This window comes from Semicossyphus pulcher, unplaced genomic scaffold, assembly GCF_022749685.1.
Source record: "Semicossyphus pulcher isolate SPU_LCO1_2020_fin unplaced genomic scaffold, fSemPul1.0.p SCAF_5, whole genome shotgun sequence".
Classification (NCBI taxonomy): Eukaryota; Metazoa; Chordata; class Actinopteri; order Labriformes; family Labridae; genus Semicossyphus; species Semicossyphus pulcher.
In genome coordinates this window covers 31,119,483-31,140,410 of record NW_027211726.1, presented here as the reverse complement: position 1 = coordinate 31,140,410, position 20,928 = coordinate 31,119,483, and positions in this window count along the sequence as shown.

Below are 20,928 nucleotides of genomic sequence, written 5' to 3'. Positions count from 1 at the left end.
CTAGAGTTAGCCTGTTAGCATGGAGGAGGTTCAACTTGTGCTGTGTTTGATAAATACATAACACAGCAGCAGCCCACGCGTCTATTTGTGTTTATTGTATAAAGAAACGTGTTGCTCCACCTGAACTATCCTACTGATTCATAACGGTGTCCTACGTAAAAACGAGGATTTGTTATGTTAAAGAAAAACAGACTTAAATGTCCCAAATAATCAGAAATATGATCAATAATTGTTTATATGGACATGAAAACACGTTGCATTCCTCTGGTATCATTTCCTGTATTTTTTAATATCGCAATAAATATCGCAGAACAAACAAAAAGATATTGTTACTATGTCTGTTTTTTTCCAATATCATGCCGCCCTAGTGGGTGAAATAAAACTGTGAGTACTCGACCAATCAGAAACGATCAGCACTGCAGGCCCCACCCTGAAAGTTCCTGGACCTTTGGAAAGTACTACCCCCTGAGCAGGGACTTTCCCGGAGGGTAATACAACTACCCTGGAGCTAAATTTAGATCCTGGTTCCTGCTGTCGAAACGCACCTATTCAGTCACCCATCAGACACCCTGATAACCCGGATTAACATCCCATAACGATTGTATCATCTGAAAGTTATAACCTGAAGATTTCAGTTTGTTCTCTTTGGCGGCACCTATGGCGATAAACAGGAATTGCGGGAGCACACTGACCAGATATCCAGACAGTGCTGCATGTGTGACGTCCACGGTCGGCTCCGGTTGTAACTCTTGATTTTCCTGGCTGACGGTCGCTTTCCTTTTCAGACTGTTTGCTTCATCTGAGCGTCGAGTTTGTTTCTTCTTCTTTGGATTTTCACTTCTTGTTGAAGTTGTATCTGTAGTCATCCATCTTTTCTTTGTTTGTTCAGCCATAGTAGATTACTGTTTACTCGCAACACTTGCAGAGAGCAGAAAAGCAGCCGCTTAGCTCCACCTACCCTCTCTGGCAGACCAACCACTGCTGGCTGATGGGAAACACGTCACTAACTGGGCGCCGCCACAGACACCCAGTCCATAATAATACTATATACTGCAAATGCAAAGGCTTTCATCATTGGGCCACAGGCTCAGTCAAGCCATCCGTGTATTTCCTCCTTTTGTCATGGCTCGCGAGCCGGGTCATGACAGATATAAAACATGCACACATTCACATTCTTCTTTCACGTCTGTCTTGCATTGATTTTTTTCTTATATGCCGGTAGATAAATAAGTCTAAATCTCAAGTAAACAACAGAAATGACTCGTTATCACAGGAGTAACATAATTAAAATGTAAATAATTAAAGTAAATAAAATGTGTGGATGCATGTCCGCTTGGGGCTTCCGTAGAATGTACCATGAACTAGTAATTAATGTATTCCTGTTGTGACTCCTCAGGTACGTGAACTCAAATGTTTAGGAACCCAAAATGGACACACAGACCAGCTGTGACCCTGACCAAAGCTGCAGCTCCAGGAGCGTGTGTGCTACCACAGACTAAAGAAAGTGACACACTAATAAAACACCACAGTGACAAAGAGAGCTGCTCTCTGTGTCCCCTGTCTCTACCAGGTAAAGCGTCCTCTGACCGCTGCAGCTCGTTCACACTGTTCTCGTTCTTCATCTGATTTTCACCCCGGCTCACTCTGCACGCCGTGAGCTCCTCGCAGCCTGAGTTACATCAGCTGCAGAGTAAGACTTGCGCTCGCGGTGACATTTACCAGAAGATTTGATATGTTCTTATTCTGTGTTTCTACGTTTTTAATTGCTGCGGATAATTCCTGAGAGAACATTTCTTCCATGTGGTGAAGATGTTTGGATGACCTTTTCCAGCTTCACTTTAATGACAAACTCTGCTGCTAGTTCCTTCTGGCTGCTGTGTGTGTGCGCGTGTGTGTATGTGCAGGAACATCAGTGTGTTCTTTATAGTGTTACCTTGCACAACCCAGCCCTTTATCTCTGCTGTATATTCTAATGTATTCCAGCTTTACAGAAGTTTGTTTAAGGGAGCTCAGAGGGCCTCAGTTATTCGATGTTCAGAACTGGACCGCAGAGCGATGGAAGACGGAGGCCTGATGATGAATCAAGTTTTCTTTTACATCATGTGGATGGTCGGGTGCGTGTGTGTCGCTTACCTGGGGTAGACATGACACCAGGATGCACTATGGGACGAAGGCGAGCCGGCGGAGGCAGTGTGGTGCTCTGGGTGATGTTCTGCTGGGAAACCTTGGGTCCTGCCATTCATGTGGATGTTTGACACGTACCACCTACCTGAACATTGATGCAGACCAAACACACCCCTTCATGGAAACAGTATTCCCTCATGGCAGTGGCCTCTTGCAGCAGGATAATGCGCCCTGCCACTCTGCAGACATCGTTCAGGAATGGTTTGAGGAACGAGTTCAAGGTGTTGACTTGGCCTCCAAATTCTCCAGATCTCAATCGAATCGAGAAGAAAGAAGAAGACTGAGCATGTGCAGGAACTTCGGTTGTGGCGCTCTGACTGCGAAGGCAGAACGAGCCCTGGATGCTGACGGAGGTGATTCATACCTGACGGGAAGACGAGACTTCAGAGCTCTTGGTGGCCGACGGTGACGAGTGCTGGACTTGAATGCAGCTCTCCTGAAACTGTAAATGAGCATCTTGTTCAGCTGTTGTAGAAATGTTTGGACTGCTCACAGCTTACACCAGTGGTTCAGATTGTCTGCAGAATAAAGAGCACAAACAACAAGGACATACGCTCACAGCACTACTTTAATAAAGTTACTCCAAGTTTCTCCCGTCCGTGTCCACCATGTGTTGGATGAAACCTATAAATGTTCTGTCTCTAATCAGACCAGCAGCCCATCATTCAGCCTGTTCCTGTCCCTGCAGCTGTTATGACAGATCCAACAAGCAGCAATCAGAGCTCTCAGGCACTCGGCTTCATCTTCTGATGCATTTATGCTGTCCATGTTCCTCACATGCTGAACGGCTGGCAGGTCTGTAATGGCTCTAAAGAGGCCGTTACTTAAATTATATAATCATTACAGAGTAAAAATATTCTTTCCACTGTGTGTTTAATAAGTGTGGTTCCCTGTAACACATGTGGCTTTCTCTGTGCAATAAAGTGTATTTTAATATTTTCTGTTTAAGACATGAAGTTCAGAATATTTGATTGTTTAGATTTAACTTCTTCAACAGGATTAAAACATTTTATGTTCATTTTCCCTGGCGTGTCTGTTTCTCTGTGCTCGAGGTGTCACACGAGTTTATGGTATCTTAGTAAGAATGATGCAGTTTCTTATGTAATCCTGCAAATGTTTTACGTCTGTTTTCTACACGTTGTCAGCTCTGTATTAAGTCAAGTTTATTTATATAGCACATTTAAAAACAACCAGAGTCGACCAAAGTGCTGTACAAGTTTAAAATAAACGGCACACACCAAAACAACAATAAACAACAATAGAAAAAATACAAAGCAATAATATGTGTCTGAAACACTAAGAGCAACCAAAGAGTTTTATCTCAAGAGTCAATGGAGGGGGAACATTGAAGGCACCATTTTCCTGTTCTTCTTTAACATGGTTAGCTTGTATACTAAGGACCCTTTGAGTGTCTGTTTTGTTCCTTTCTAACATGTGGTCAGGTTTGTTTCAAGGGACCCTTTTATGTTTGTTCTTTTTCTTATAAACACCTAGTCGGCTCTAGCGCCTGTTTTTACCTTTCTAACATCTGATCTATGAGTCTATTTTAACACACCTTTATCTTGTTTATTATTATGCTAATTTCAAGCTTCATTTTTCACTCTGTGATACCTGTGGAGTAGCTTAGCATAATTTATAGTTAGAAAAACTTCTCACACTGGTGCTCTGTGCAGGCCCTGATACCCCCGTGCCTGAAACAGCTCAGTTAGGTCTGTCCCTTTAAGAGGACTGTCGGTGACTGACTGCAGGTGTTTAGTTATCAGAGTAAACAAGTAGCAGACTCGCTGCTCGCTCGCCCGGTGAGAGAGCGGACGAGCTGACACATAACAGGAAATGTAAAATAACCTTCTCATCACTACGGTCCGCTGTCACTGTCCGGGGAAATCCAACAACTCCTGCGACGATTAAATAAATGTTTGATAAACATTGATCAGGCTAACGAGCAGCTAAAGCGAGCACAGTATACCTGCTACTAACCTGCTAAAAATATATCAATACAATGACTTCTTGCGCGACCATGAAGTTCCATAAATCCCTCAGAGAGAGAGAGACGGATTATTTGTCCTCTAAAGGCTCCAACAACACCAACAGGTGAAGTTAAGCTCAGTGTCTGTGTGTCTGTGTTGACGTCTAGCAGACAGCCAGCAGGATCCACCTGTCAATCAAGTGATCCAGCTCCTATGATTTAAGGCTTAATATAATTAAAACGGGTGTGTTATAAAGAAATTAACCCCCCGTACAGTTATCATGAGCTATAAAATTAGCTGTTTATAACAAAACCAGGCTGTAAACATGTTTATTTCTGCTGTAAAAACTGGCATTTTCCCATCTGCTGTAATGTTATCTCTTGTTTTCTGGAGCCTCGAGTGGCCACTCGAGGAACTGCAGTTGTTTGCACTTCCACATTGCTTGGTTTTAAGGTCTGTTTTTTTTATTCAACACCCTGTTAGCTCTGTTTAATGCACCTTCAATCTGTTTTCTTCCTTTAAATGCAGGTGAAGTATGTGTTAAGGAGCCCTTTAGAGTGTCTTGTTGTTACATCTGCTTCAGGGTTGCTGCTTTCGTTGTTAATGCACGGTCTGTTTTATGGTACCCGTTAGCAGCTGTTTTATGGTCTCTGTTTCTGTCTCACATGTGGAGAGGTCTGTTTTATGGTACCATTGAGCGTCTGTTAAACGTGATTAATGTGAAGAGGTCAGTTTGTTGGGGATAAGGCACCAAAGTACTCGTTAGTCATGGCTCACACGAGACTTAATCTCTGCTCTCCTGGGTTGAATCCCTGCAGAGTTTTTCCCATCCATCGTCCTGACCACCACGCCAAGTAGACTTTATCGGGATATCTACATCACCTGCTACGCCTCAGGTAACACCTCTAAATAGGCTCATGATAATTTAGATTACATACAAATTATAGTGCATTACTTTTCATAGGTGTAAGTGCAAACAGTGAATGAGAACAGCCTCCTCTTTGTGGCCCTTTGAGCCGACACAAAAGGGAAAGACATCTGGAAAGAGGCTTGTCCTTGGCACACGTCAAATTTACGCCCACATAAAAAGGTAAATACCCTGCAAGGCTGCGCAGATACAAGCTGCTGATTGTCCTTCCTATTACAGCTTTATGGAAGGTGTAATTCATACAGACATCACCCACCACTGAGCCCTAACCGAGAATTGTCTCCCCTCTGAAAATGATCAGCCCATATACAGTACCTCCAAAATACCTCAACCAGTAAAAGAGCCCATAAAGGAGCGGATGAGATGATGGAGAATTATATGCTGCTCACGTTATCAGCTGCTGCTGCGAGTCGGAGGGTTCTCCTGCTTCTGCTTCTGTTTCAGGGGATAAACACTGAGGTTTCTTATTTTCAATGAAACTCGTTTAATCATGCCTGTAAATTTAACGTCTGAAGGAGACACACACACACACACACACACACACACACACACACACACACAGACTGTATCTGACTGATGGATGCGTACGCGAGTGTGTGTGGTAGGGCAGAGGCTCGTGTTTGGGGGTCAGACTCTGTTTCCCTCCGTCTCATAAAACATCCACCTCAGAGGACGCTGCCGCTGAGCGCTGCAGACCCCCCGCCATTCTTCTAAACCCCCCGAAGGTCGCACACATCACTTCTGTCGCCTCCCGTCTGCTGCCCAAACACTTCACCAAAGAACCGGTCCAGCAGGGTTGCAGTGAGTGAACAGGCGTAGCAGTATAAAGACTGCAGTGGAAGCTGCTCTCACCAACATGAGTGTGGTTCTGCTCGAGGTTTCTGCTCATGGTGGATTCATGTTGAGTCTCGTGGGGAACGTGAGGAGGCATCTGTGATTTGTTTCACATCTATAACCTCAATTTCCACCACAGATATGTTCTGCGAAAAACACACCAGATTACAGCAGGTAAAGTGTTTGAAGTTTCCCCCCTCGTGGTAACAAGTCTTAGTTTTGTCTCTGAACTTTGCTTCCCTAACGATGGCAGCGTGTCCTCGTACCAACGTACGTGCTTTTACCAGTATCGAACACGTGGCTAACGTTGTGCAAAAGTCACAGTTTGGTTTGGTTTAGGCACCAACACTGGTCGGTACCATTGAGCTAGGACTGGACTCCTCCGTATCTTTTGACATGTCATAGATGCACCTAACAGTGGTGTTGTTGACAGAGGGACAGCCTTCAGTTTGCTGTTGCTTCATCAATCACAGGTGAAACCACTGAGGGTCGTATTAATCCCTCAGCTGTGCAGCTTTTCATATGAAGCAGCTCTGGTAGCTACTTTATAAGAGGCAAGTCGAGCATTCGATGGCACAGATGCCACTTTGGTAAAGTCACGTCGCAGGACGTGCGTCTGTGATCAAATTAAGGGAAACATTTAAAACTGCGACTGTATCTACCTGGTGCAAAAGAAAAACTCGCCATTCTCTGTTTTTTTAAGACTTATCTACAGAAAAAGTGCAGCTCTTCAGCAGAGCACACAGAGACCTGACCGCTGTGCAGCAGTCTGCGTCACCTGCCTTTGAACAAGCACCTGATGCTGCTGCTGCTGCTGTCACACACAATGATGGCTGGATGATGGAGGCTTTCAGTCCCACGAGGCGGCTCATGTGAGTGTATTTCTGTTATCAGCGGCGCCTCACCGCGGTGCTGGTTAACACTGTGACCACTTAAATGGAGCGTACGTGCCGCAGAGTGTTTACTTTTAGCAGCTTCACCCGCGGCGCACACCGGAGTAATGGGGGCTGTAAAAAGGTACTTTGAGGCACACGTGACGGTGGTCTCTCTTGATTACTCACCGTCAGCCTTACATTTACCTGCAGTCCTTTCACAAAGTTGGGCATGCTTTGCAGTGCAGACCTGTGTGCATTGTTTTTGTCATTTTTTGTCATTAATCCGGGGCCCCCCTAGGGGACGTGCCCCCAGTTTGGGAATCACTGTGTTACTGTGTCTGTGACAAAAGTAACAGTACATAGGTGGTGCTATGATTGTTAAGTAAAAGAATGTGTTGACTTTTGGTGTCACATGGGTCCTGAGCTCTGGGTCGTTGTCCTGTGTTGTTATGTGTTCATAAATCGCAGGGCCTCTGGAGGTCGCTGTAAACGTCAGTATGGGTCGTAAAAAGCTGTTGCACAAACTATTTTGTTTGTGTAGATATTTCTGCATTTGGAAATCCTTCCAGAACTCTTCCTGTCCTGAAACGTGTCCGCTTGTTTTCTTGTATCTCTGCTTTTTGCTGCTGCAGAGATTTTCTGCCTCTTGCATCCAGATATCCTTCATTCTCCAGAGTAAACACGTCGTGGCTCCAGGGCTCGCCTCAGACTCGGGCTGACGCTTCTCTCTCTCTCTCTCTTAAGTCTCGTCCTGCCTGAGTTTGTGTGAGCGCTCTTATTAAACCTCCGAACTGTTGTAGCTCTCACCATGACCTGCCAGGGATAAAAAATCTGTTTACTGTAAATTACACCCCACTCCGCCTCAAATACCATCTGCTGCCCGCACCGCGCCGCTCACAGCCTCTAAAAATAGAGCTCCTGATTGGCTCCTGAAGAGACGGGGGGTCCACATCAGCCTGAAACCCTCAGCGCTTCTTTATGAGTGTTTGACTTATGGCTGTTTTCATCTGCTGCAACGTTACACACGAGCCAGTTCACCAATCTGCTTAAGGTTTAATGTGACTGGTGAGGCTGGACGGAGTGTTATAAAGTCAAATACGGACACAGATGTTTGTTTATTTTCCTCCACATCAGACTTTTCAGCACCTTTCTCCTCCTGACAGAAATAATAATCAACACAGACGAATCTGTTCTACGAGGACGACCTCTTTATTCTCTTGGAATCAAAGACTGTGTCTGTATAAATGATGGATGTAGACACTATGACGTAAATGAAGCCACGAGTTTGTGGCCGTCGCCATGTTGGTTTTCTGCAGCCAGGTAACCATATTTGGGTGAGAGGGTGGCGCTGCAGAGGAACGAGGGGTTGGTAAAGCTAAACTGTCTGTGTCTGTGTCTGATCCATCCAACCAGGCTGTAAACATGTTTATTTCTGCTGTAAAAACAGGCATTTCCCATCTGCTGTAATGTTATTCCTTGTTTTCTGGAGCCTCAAGTGGACACTCGGGGAACTGCACTTTTTTGCACTTGCTTCATGTCTGAACAAGAGGTTTCTGCTTGCTTATAATCTGGTGGTTTGTAATCTTCCGGAGCTCTGACGACTCACTTACTTTGCATGAACAATCATAAAGTCCCATAAAAAAACTTCTTTCAGCTAAAGTGTTTTTTACCTTGTCCACATTCTTTTGCAGGTTCTGCTCTAAAATGATAGAGATGGCTGCCATCTTGTTTTTACACTGATCACAATAACTGTGTTCCAATTCAGGAGCTGCATCTTTTGAAGGACATATTTGAAGGTCGATCGTGTCACAGCGGGGTGTCGAAAGCTGTCCCGTTTCGAAGGCTCTGTCAAATGCGTCATCCTTTTCCCGGGCCATGAAGGATCCATCGGGTTCCTCCTTCGTGGCCCAACGTGGCCCAAGATTCAATACAAATGTTAAAAATAACCAAAGGGGCCTTGAAGAAAATGATCTTTAACATAACAGGTTAAGTTATGCAACATTACGATAGCTAGTTAGCCTGCTAGCTACTGGTTGCTAGGCAGCAGGAGCTACGTTTGGTGACGCAAACAGGAAATCCTCCTTAGACCAGACCGTCTCATTTCAGTTCGGCATTAACGTCTACACAGGCTACGAGTTACTCGCCCTCCGTAGACCGCCTCTTTCCCCTGAATTGAGACATAACTAATATTGTGCTTTGAAACCACTAGAACGCCCAAATAAAGTATGAGGTGTAATAAAAACATAATGTTACGTTACCATTGGGGATGTGCACTTTAACCTGTTAACCGTTAACCGACCATTAAGAATTTTAACCGGTTAATACTACCAGTTTGTCTTTTCTTAATATACATACTGCATATATTTGGAAACACACTATTTGTTGTCGAGCTGAGCTGAGCCTGAGAGGAGAGCAAAATGAAACGAGCAGTTCAACAGCTGAAAAATTAAAAAAAACAAAGCGTTGTTGCGTACCTCTGCTCCTGGGACGTCACGGTACCGTCTGTCTCCGCAGCGGGTCTCACGTCAACAGACTGTGCACCAGACTAACCCAACAGCATGTGCACATGTTGCATCAAAACCAGCAGACAAACTGTCTCCTACATAATAAGGACTGGTGTAGGCCTGGCCTTTTTAGTGTGCGTTTCCACAGCCTGTTGTTAAAGCACTGACTGTTTTTGAGCAGAAACGATTTACGCACGAGGCACAGCCGGTCACTCATTAACTATTTAAATCTCCAGACACGCCGCCGTCAGGTCCGGACAGGATGTTCATTAAAGTTCTGAGTGTTGACCATCAACGAAAGGTCGGCTGTAAGTGTTTATTTACTTATTGTTGCTGCTGGATCACACGGCTGTATGCTCACATGCGTGCGGATAATAACAAATTCACCTCTTAGTTACGTGTGTGTGTGTGTGTGTGTGTGTGTGTGTCTGCGAGTATTAGAGAGAGCGTGCATCAGAATGAGCGTGCATGATGGAGAGCTTGTTGTTCTTTCTTAAGAAGACGGTTAACCGGTTATTAACCATTAAGAGTGTCGGTTAACCTGTCCAAAAAAAATTACAAATTTACCCTAGTCACCATAAAACAATGCAGGTTCATAGGAGGTTTAATGATGGTTGCAAAGGGAAAAGAGCTAAAGTCATGCATCACCATCCTCTGGGAACCATGAATACGAAGGCCCACATAAACAGCTTTAAGGCCTTCCTCTACACCCGGCCAAAACAGCACGCTGACGTCACAGACAGAGGTCTGGAGTCGTCTGATGCAGCAGAGCAGAGTGCCTCACGGCTCTAATTGATTTAGTGTTAAGTGCCCTCTTTGAATAAATACCTCTTCTCCGTCATGACCCCTCTTTTCCTGTTAAATGCAGTGTCAACCGTTAATGATAAAAAGCCATTTCATCACTCTGATAAGGTTAAAAGGATTTCAGAAATACACGTGATTTAACTGCTTGAACATTTGTCTGCCCTGCACCCTCTCTCTGCTCAGGGGGGGGGCACCATGTTAAAAATGACAGATACTCTAAAACGCCCTCTGAAGAGCAGAACTTTTCCAGCGCTGCAGATAAAGCAGCTCGTAGAAAAAAGCAAGCAGAGAAATCTATAATAACGGTGCGGAGGCAGAGCCCGTATCAGCGGCTCTGCACATATTTAAAGGTCACCGCTGGTTTTACAAGACGAGGTAATGGCGTTCTTATATTTCCATGAATTGGCTGATCTGTCACTGAAGGCTTGTTTATGAGCCGTTTGTTCCTCTGCGCGCTCCTCTCACACCACACTGCTCATTTCAGACGCCATAAAATACACAATTGCTGCGATTCATCACTGAATTAGTGGGACGCTGACACTTCCCACCATGCTGCGGTTTATCTCTGACCCAGGTGCAGCCACGAGCTCTTATTGTGTTAGCTGATTGGCAGAGGCACTCGTCACAGGCTGATTGGCGTTATGGGGTCCTCACAGATACAGAGGGTCTGATGATGAGCTGTTAACGTGTCAGAGGTTATGATCTCTCCTCAGGCTGTCAGGAGCTACTCGAACTCATATGAATCTCTAAGTGATGGTCCCGATAATATTTGTCATTATTTTCACCAGATATGCAGCTACAGAGGTTTTCTGTTTAATAGCCTCTTATAACAAATATTTATGTTAATGCTTTGCTGAGACCGCTCATGAGTTTATTAATTATTATGTGAGAAAATTTGGAAGCTCAGTGACCGAGTAAAGACTGACTAATCAGGGGCGACGGATGGGTCGAACAAATACTGTACTTTCACAGAGGTGACCAGAGTTTGAGTCCTGTCTGAAGTTATTGTTGACTTATTTTACATAACTAACTTTTGTAATGTTGGTAGTAACGTGTTACAAAGTAATCTGTTAGAGTACTCGGACTACTTTTTTAACTAGTATCGAGAACCTGCGTCAGTGCACATGTAGCTAGCTAACTCAGCTAGCGAGCTGTCAGAGAGGACAGCGTTTACTTTGTGTAAATATTCACATTATTCTGAACGTTTGGGTGAAAGGGACGAGAACGACATGACGGCGAAATGTAAGCTGTGTCTGGAGGAGAAGTGCTCGTCAGCTGTGAAGAGCTCGACTTCAAACGTGAAGAAGCATCTGCAGCTAAACACAGCTCCACAACACTGGTGGGACTGAGAACCTGTGTTGTATTGTTGTCATGGAAACAGATGCGCCTAATGCTGTATGCCTCTGCCCAGTTCACTGTCAGACTGTTAGCATCATAAAGAGCTGTAAAGGTTATACTGCGTCTGTCAGTCCTGTTATCAGACTGCAGAGTTACAGAGTATGGGCCGTAAACGAGGCGATGCAATGACGGTAGTTCACGGTAGTTGGTGGACGTAATCGGGCATCTAGCAGCTGTGAAGACGATTGTTCCTTCAGGAGTTGATGGAGACCCAAAAATGAGCTAAAAGAGAGTGAATATTGGAATTACACACCAGGTGGTCAGACACTTGCCTCTCCAACACGCCTGACGGTGTTCCCCGTGTAAACTTAAAACTGGTGATAAATGTGTCCATACCTTGTTCATGCTGCCCCCAAAGTGCCCCAAAAACAATCAGACATGACAGATTTAAGGCTGCAGTGGAAAAGTAGAGAGTAATGTTCACACTATTTAAGTGGATAGTGCCACATTCAAGGCCACCAGAGGATAAAAGAAACCCTCCATCCCCTCATCATGATGACTTTAATAACATTTGAGGTAACCGAGCTGATGCTCATATTTGTTCTGTTGTGTCTTCACAGTAAAACTCGGTGTTGTGACATTGAGGGAAAACAGCCGTTTAAGCAGAGCGGAGCTGTGGACAGATACGGATGCTCAGCCGGCTGCTGTGTATAATACTGTGAGAGGTCGTTCTTCTTGGCCCAGCGTTTTTACTACACTTCTATCTCTCACCTCCAGCTCTGCCGGGGGCCGATAGCACCAAGGTGCGCTGTAATTTTCCTGCGTTTTCTCATCTTTATCTTCTCGGCTGGTTTGGCTCTGTATGAGCGGAGCGTGTCCTACACACACCCCGGAGTGTAATCTCACATTGTGGAGCTGCTTCATTTAAATGAGGCCCCTCTCAGGGTCGTCACCCCTCTCTCTCTCTCTCTCTCACTCTCACTCAAACACTCCCCCCTCCAAAGAGTGACTCAGGGATGCAACCTACACAGGCCCTCACACACAGCACACAGCCAGAGGAGGGAAGGTACCATCTGTATGCGTGCACTGCTGGCTGTTGAGCTGGAGAAGACTCAGAATCTCAAACTAAACACGGCCCTGCCTGTTTGCTTCCTGTGTTACATTTTTCACATCATTTGGCTGAAGGCTGGTTGGTGGGTTCATGAAGAAAGCAACACCTGCACACCAAGCAGCAACCTCCAGGACTCAGAGATGCAGCCAATGTAGAAGTGCCAAAAACTGCAGTTCCTCTTTTGTCCACTTGAGGCTGTCTTCAGCAGTGAGTCTGTCCCCACAGAGCCCCATGTTAAAAACTTCTATATAGCTCACGTGGAGAATCTTTATAGAACTCACCTGTTTACATTATATTAAAGCTTAAAGTGATGCATCATTAGGGGCGTGGCCTCTTTGAGTGACAGCTGGGAGCTGCTAGCTGTCTGCAAGGTGTCACCTCAGCTAATTCAGTTACTGAACGTAACCTCTGGGCCATGTTTGTGCTGATGGAGCCTTATAAAATATTTAATATAAAAACTTGTTCAGTGTTTGTCATGCACTGATTTTTTTATGGCGGTCCGTGCATGGGAGTCAGTAAGGTTGTTCCAGAAAGAGAAGACAATTGCTTGCTTTAAGTTACCCACTATGTTTTGTCTACCTGCTGCTTGTCCGACCACAGGAGATGTAGGCAGCGAGTCTGAACTCTCTTAACTCCTTTAGTCTGCTAAAGAAATGTCTCCGTTCAGCTACCACCACAAGCAGAATGTTATTCCTAGGAAAACATGACAGTTAAAGTGGGAATCTCGAAGATTGCAGTTTCGTTCTCTTTGGCGGCACCTATGGCGATAAACGGTAACTAACCCTAACTAACACTTCCCAGATATCCAGACAGTGCTGCATGTGTGACGTCCACGGTTGGCTCCGGTTGTAACTCTTGATTTTCCTGGCTGACGGTCGCTTTCCTTTTCAGACTGTTTGCTTCATCTGAGCGTCGAGTTTGTTTCTTCTTCTTTGGATTTTCACTTCTTGTTGAAGTTGTATCTGTCGTCATCCATCTTTTCTTTGTTTGTTCAGCCATAGTAGATTACTGTTTACTCGCAACACTTGCAGAGAGCGGAAAAGCAGCCGCTTAGCTCCGCCTACCCTCTCTGGCAGACCAACCACTGCTGGCTGATGAGAATGCGTCACTAACTGGGCGCCGCTTGTGATGTTTTACGTGAATGTTGCCACAGACACCCAGTCCATAATAACACTATATACTGCAAATGCAAAGGCTTTCATCAGTGGGCCATAGGCTCAGTCACCATTGTGTTACCTCATTCTGCGATAGACTTAGCTGACATTTATTTAAATTATATCACTTTAGCTAGCCAGCTAATGATTTAGCACAAACTGTATAAATCTTGGTGTTTGCTAACCCCTCTTCTCTCCAGCTCCACCCCTTTGTCCAAATATGGTCACTTCTGGCTGCAGAGAACCAACATGGCGACGTCCAAAAAGCCGAACAAGAGGCTTTAAAGTCGACAAAACCAGAGGGTGACATGACAGTGACTCTGTCCACTTCTTATATAGAGCATATGTTGACACCCCAGTGGACTTTCTGACTCCATAATATGTCAGGAAATGTACTCCCCACTAAAAACAAACAATCCTTTTTACTATGACTTTGTGACGAACTGCTGTCAGAGTGGTCGGGGGGATTTGGGCTCGACTTAGTATTTCATGAGTCCTGGCTCTGGCCCTGTAAGTTTCCAACTGTGAATAAGGCAGGGTGGTCCAAGCAGATGTTTTGATGCTAGAACAAACTGGACCAAAAATTAAACCTCAAACACAACAATGCTCAAACCCTCAGAACAAACTTGATGAGTGTGTTGTTGTTTCTTACGCGCGCGTTTGAACACGGTGGAAGCAGCAGTACTAGAATGTGCTGGAGCTCCGTCAGCTGGCTGCAGGCCTCAGCTCGCGGCGGGGGGCCTCGGCTGGACGGCTGCACGCCACCGGAAGGCAAATCACATCACACCCGGCGTCTGAACGGCACACGATAAGGCTTCATTTCCATAAGTTTATTTTCTCCTGTTGAAACGGCTGCTGAAACAAAAGGGCAGTTGATTATTTTTCCTTGATCAGTGTAGCATTCAAGGCGTCTGCTCTGACAATGAAATCCCTCCCAGGGAGAAGAGGAAGGCTGACGTGCATACAAGGCAGGCAGGACGCTGGATTCTGAGGTGGATCAGCCTGTCCAGCCTCCACAAAGGACCCGCGAGACGAGACGGACGCACAAAGAGCTGAATGTGACAGTCCGTCCACTCTGCCGGCCACCGTCTCCAGAGATGACGAGCCGGCCGCCAGCTCCTCCACCTCCACAAAAGCCTCCTTCAGCATTGTGCTCAATATTTGACACATTTGACACATTAGAGTCAGTTCAGAGAGAGACGGCCTCACAGGGAATGAACTCATTTAAATAAGAGGAGGGGTGGGGGGCTTTGGAGTGTGTTCATCTTCGTCTGTCTGGAAACCGTGCCTGAGATGGCATGCATGCTTTGGTTCCAGGACCATTCTAACTGCTCCCGAAATGTACTTTTGATGCTGATTTACCTGGACCACAACCAGGACTTCCTGTAGTGGTTGCTTGTGCAACCAAATACTGAAGAATCCAACACCATTACAGATGCTTTTACGGCCTGTTATATTCGAGAGCTGCACTCACGCGGATGCATTTTTGGAGTCAGCTGAGGAGTCTTCAGGTATCAGTGAAATAAAGAAATAAAAACCAGGCCTCTGATGACTCCAGTTTAAGGAACAGATCTACTAATGTTGGGGCCGAACAGAAGCCAAAACACTTCACATGGGTTCATAATTTAAAAGGAGGGGTTCGACAACAAGAAATACTTTGGTTGTGTTAGTCTCCAGGCCTGTAGGGGGAAGCACTGAACGCCTCAACTTGATGTTTGACCTGAGAGAGAGGAGGCCCTGACATGATGAATTTACTGTTAATCAGACGACAAGTGGGTCCAGAGGACAGCCGAGCACGCACTCTGTGGATTGTCATGTGGTACCAAAGGATAATCAATAGATGAGAGCAGCCACACGTCACTTCCTGTTCGCCAGAACGACCACGCCCCCTTTTTGGTGAAAACAAGCGCTGTTCAAGTGTCTCCACACACTACAGGAACAAACCTGTTTAGTCTATCATTATCTGTGGTCATGTGTGGAGTCTCTCACATTTTAAACATGTTTTAGTGTGATCCAGGCCTAAGCCACCGAGGCAGCGGTTTGTCAGGTAAAATGATGTTTTTGCCGATGGAGTCTGGTGGGTTTGAAGATAACGATATAACGGCTGTTTCTGGTTCAACAAAAGGCGTCTTGTTCTCTCTGTGATGTCTTCAGACACTTTATTTAACAGTCTGAACCTGTCAGTAGCAATAACAAGCACTTGTAGTGGACGTACTTTGATCGGGTGCATTTGACAAATGTTTGTGAGCTGAAGAAATCAACTGGAGCAAATTCAAAACTTTTAGTACCCATAAGAACCAAAGAAATAAGGCCTGAGTTTAATTCTAAAAGTTTTTTGCCTCTGAGGAAGTTTGTTCATGTCAGCTCGTGATCTGTGTTTTCATTACTGTGTGAATAAAACAAAAATGTCTCATTCAGAGCGAGCTGAAGAGCGCGGTGGAAGTGTGTGTTTAACCTCTGAGTGTGCCTGATGTCAGCAGGGCTGATTGGCTGGATGAGAGGGCTCTGATTGGGGACAACTCTCGCTAACTAGCCTCTAATTTAAAGGCCTGATTGATCGGTCGGGGTGTGAGTACAGAGTGAAGGGCACAGTGAACTTTGAATGTCTTCATACAGCCACATGTCACACACGTGTGTGTCTGAGCAGTCGGCTGCAGATGCGATGTGTTCCATTATCGTCCTCTCTTTGATAAACAGGGATTAGCATTTAGCACCAAGCTGCGTCTGAATGGAGAAACAGCAGCATCGCTAAGAAGGCTGGGAAACAGAGGATTACAAGAGGCTTTTTGCTCCGTAATTTGATTTTAAAAGAGTCTTACCTTTGTTCTACGTGCCCAGTTAGGATGTGCTGGGAGGTTGAGATTAGCAGAGAATCCAGTTTGTGACAAAGCCGATTAGCAGCTGAAACAGGGCCAACTACGGTTTCTTGTTAGAGAATCTGCATGTTAGACTTTCTCCTGTCAGGCGGGGAAATGTCTATTTCCTGTCCCAGTTTAAAACCAAAATATGAATTTTAGAGCAAGCATTGTGTTTTACTTTAACACACCGCAGCTGTAACGTGCACTTACTGTGGACAGGTGGAGGTTAAGGCAGGTGTTAAAGGGAGACAAACAGTCATTTCATACATTTACAATGAATAAACTGCAAAGGACATTACAGACCCATCAGAAGGAATTCTGCCTCAGCTTCAGCGCCTGCTGTGGTCATCTACTGCCACCTGCTGGATCCTCATACATTCATCATTAACACGTTTACTGCAGGAAGCGTCTGTGAGTTTCAGACAGAAACTATTAACCTTGTTGATTTCTTAGACCAAACTACGTCAGAAAATAAGCGACAATGGAAGAGAAAGTCACACATAAGGTAAACTGCACCAGGAAGGTTTTTCTGGTTTGATCTGCAAAAAAAGGGCAGCAAAGCTTCTACTTCAGTGGCCTTTGTGGAGCTTTCAGTCACGTCACACGGTCTTCCTCAGCAGATAGATTTGTCATGGAATAGTAAATGTTCACATTTCAATTTTCCTGACTCCCTTTAGCCTAAATAAATATGATTAAAATGAACATTTAACTGACTAACCTCAGCCTTAATTAAGTTAGGCATCACATTTTCAGCATCTAACACGTATACACAAACACGAAATCAAACTATGGGAGGTCAAAGGTCGGCCATATGTTTACCTGACATATGTTGTGTTCGAAATGCCGTACTATATACTACATACTACATACTGTATACTCCATACTGCGTTCTGCAGTAGTCTGTAGTATGGAGGAGCTTTTCAAATTCATTTTGCAGCATGCTACACCAGGCAGAAGTAAACAATAACCGCCGCTTCGTTAGCTATAGCGCCCCCTGCTGCTCGAATGCTGCTGCTGTCCTTCAATTAATCTGCTGCTGTGACGTTCCAGCGCTTTGCATTGTGGGATACAGTAGGCGAGGTAGACTGGTCCGATGCATACTGGAGATTTTCTCCGACTCAGTCCGACATCCGGGTATTTTTGGCAAACTGCACATTTTGCTTTTGTTTGCACACTACAGACTACATTTAGGCCACATCAGTACGTACTGCTAGTATAGTATGGCATTTCGAACACAGCATCTATGTGTTTGTTTGCACTGGATAGTCCCTTATTGGTCGTCCTAACTTATTGTCAAAATAGACACAATATTTGTGAAATCAGAGTTTCTGTCGATCCAACTTTCGTTGTAATTTAATAAATATTTCAGAAGTAACAGTCACCCAGGAACCAAAGGTCAAAGGTACACAGCTCTGTTTGCATTTCTCCTGATTCTGAAGAATTATTTTTATATTTCAGGAAAATAAAACTTCTTCATGTGAGGGAGCGTTATTCATTATTATTATTAGTAGTAGTATTATTATATAATGATATATTATTATTATTAAGTTATTCGTTACTCCCTCAACAATCAGGTGAAAAAACTCCTTTATTCATCCTTTAGTTGAATATTTGGTGGTTCTTATTTGATATGTGTTTCTCAGCTAAGGTTAGGATCCACTTTGGTTCATTTATACACGTTTGACTTCCTGTTTGAGGGTGGTCCTCTCATGAACGCGCGAACATGAACGCCCCATGCTCCACCAGGCGTTGGCAATCTTGAACGTACCAAGGTGGACTTAAGGACGGGGGAGGATGTGATGGTTCTTCTTTTTGTATATTTAGTTAAATACCAGCCAAAGTAAGAGTTAACGGACATTTCTAACACTAATAGAAAGATTAATGTTGGTTATATTTTTAATAGCCTGAAAATGTGGTTTCATCCAGCTGTATTTAAAGCTATTGACGTATCCACACAGCCTCTCAGTCAGTAGGTTAGGGACCCCGTTTTTGTGTTGTCATCGTCTTTTTGGATGCATGCTGATGCTGAAACAAAGTAAAGCAGAGCTCCAAGAGAAGTTCCTGGACTGTCGAGTTTTTCTTCTTTGTTTCTCCAAATCTGCCAGACCTGCTGCTATCGGCCTTATTGACAGTTTATAAATCCATATCCCAACACTTCATAGATTAGGAAATCTAAGATCTACTCTGGAATTTGAAATAAAGTTGAGTGGTGGAAACATGGAGCACGGTGCACCCCTGGTAGAGTGTTCAGCAGTATAGCAGTTACAGACCTCGACCAGTAGAGGGCACACTCCACTCAGCTACACAAACTAAAGATCGTATTCAGAGCAGCTCTTTGTCAGCTGATCAGTAAAACACCATTCAGTAGTAGAGTTTGAAACACTCTTATTTGCTTTCTCAACAAGAATGTCACATTACAGAGTCAGAGCACAGTTAGCAGCTGTTAGCAGCCAGGCTCTATTTAAACACTTTTGTGCACGTGTATATCTCAGTAATTAAAAGTGTCTCTAACTCAGGACAAAGTACATGAATGCCTCTTCACATTAATCATGCCATGTCATTCCTGAAATGTATTGTGACCGGCTCTGTACTCAATTACGGAAGCCCTAAGTGGACATGCATCCATAAATTTTATATGCTTCTTAATTTCCGGATTGTTTTCTTGAGATCTCGACTTATTTTATCTCGTTATAACGAGATAACGGAACAGGTTATGTTTGAGATAAGAGCTCAACCTGTACTAAACAAACTCAAGATTGGTAGAGTGGGTGGTCTCTCAGTCGATGCAGTCACATGATGAAGTGTCCTTGGGCGAGACACTGAACCCCGAATCACTCGTAGCCATCCGATATGAATGGGCATCGATGTGATAGGAGATTGGCACTTAGGCCTTTGCCATCAGTGTGTGAATGTGACATGTAAAAGCAGCACTATACAAGTACAGTCCATTTACCATCCATTTAATTATATGATCCTGCATGTACATCCCAGGGTTCACATTTACACAGCTGTGTGAAATTAGGCTGCTGTTTGGCTGTGATTCATTGTGTCTGCAGAAGTGAGCTTGTACCACCATTTCGAGCAGCGTGGATCCAGGAAGGAGAGTTTAGTCAGTTAGTTCGTAGTTCGTAGTTCGATCTACTTAAACCCTAACTTTGATGGTCCACGGACATTTCATCAAGTCCCATTATCAGGTCCAAGTTTGATTAGGTCCATAACCTGGATACAGAACTAAACACCTGCAAATAAATGCCTTTCCCCTCACTCAGAGATCTGCTTACAGGCTTAACTAAGACTGCAAAAACGGCTTTAAGTAATTATACCTGCTTAACTTGTGCATGTTAGCATGCTGATGTTAGCATTTAGCCCAAAGCAAGGCCTTGTAGTGCTGCGGACACTGTCTTGTTATAATGTGCAGTCCATTTTCATTAATGTGACACAAATATAATTCAACTGTGCAAGACTCTGACATTAACTTATATTTCTATATGGTCATATAAATATATATTTATGTACTTCTGCATATTTTTATTTTCCTATTCACGTTTTTGTCAATCTGTTTTTTAATAATTAGATTGACACATTTTTTATTTCTTATCAAAGGGGACATATTTTAGCTCTGCAATCAAGTTTCTATTATTCTAGTGTGTTTTTGACACGTTGGTAAAGTTTGTTTCGTTTTAAAAATTGTCTACATATTTTAATTAGATTATTTTTCAGAGCCTCTCCTTCCTCCTGAAACCAGCAAGCCTCTTTGCCATTCAAAGGTCAGACCTTAGCTGCGATTGGCTGACAGTATTTGGAGTGACCGTGTAGCCCCTCCTCCGTGTGGTGGAGCAGCTGCACTCCAAAAATGTAGAAAACATGGCTGCTCTAGGATCGGTTATACGGCTTCATCTGTATGAGCCAGAATCTCCAGGAGGTATCGGAACGGTAAGCTGAAATCTTGACAAGCTCGTGCAAGAAGGCGGCCTGAGGGGAACGACTGTGAGCGACGACTGGTTGACTTCAGTGAAAGACGGGTTCTCTGTAGAATCCTGCAGCTGTTCTGAACGGCCCATTTCATTTAAAAATGAAATTCTGGAAAAACTCTGCAGTCTTCACTTTTTCACTGTGAACAATAAACACCCAAACATGTGAAACTCGTGCAAAACACGAGAATATCCACTTAAAAGATGCGGCTCCTTTAAAGGCTTATTTTTAACCACCAACTTGAGCGCCTTGGATGTGATCTTTTTTTCCTCATCCAGCACTGAATGAATGTCATCTGTGAATCTGGACGTGTAAGCGGCAGAGATATAACTACTGTGTAGCCCCTTTAAAGAATCATGAGTCTGTCTGTGCGGAGGTCAAACAGCCGAGTCTGTGATG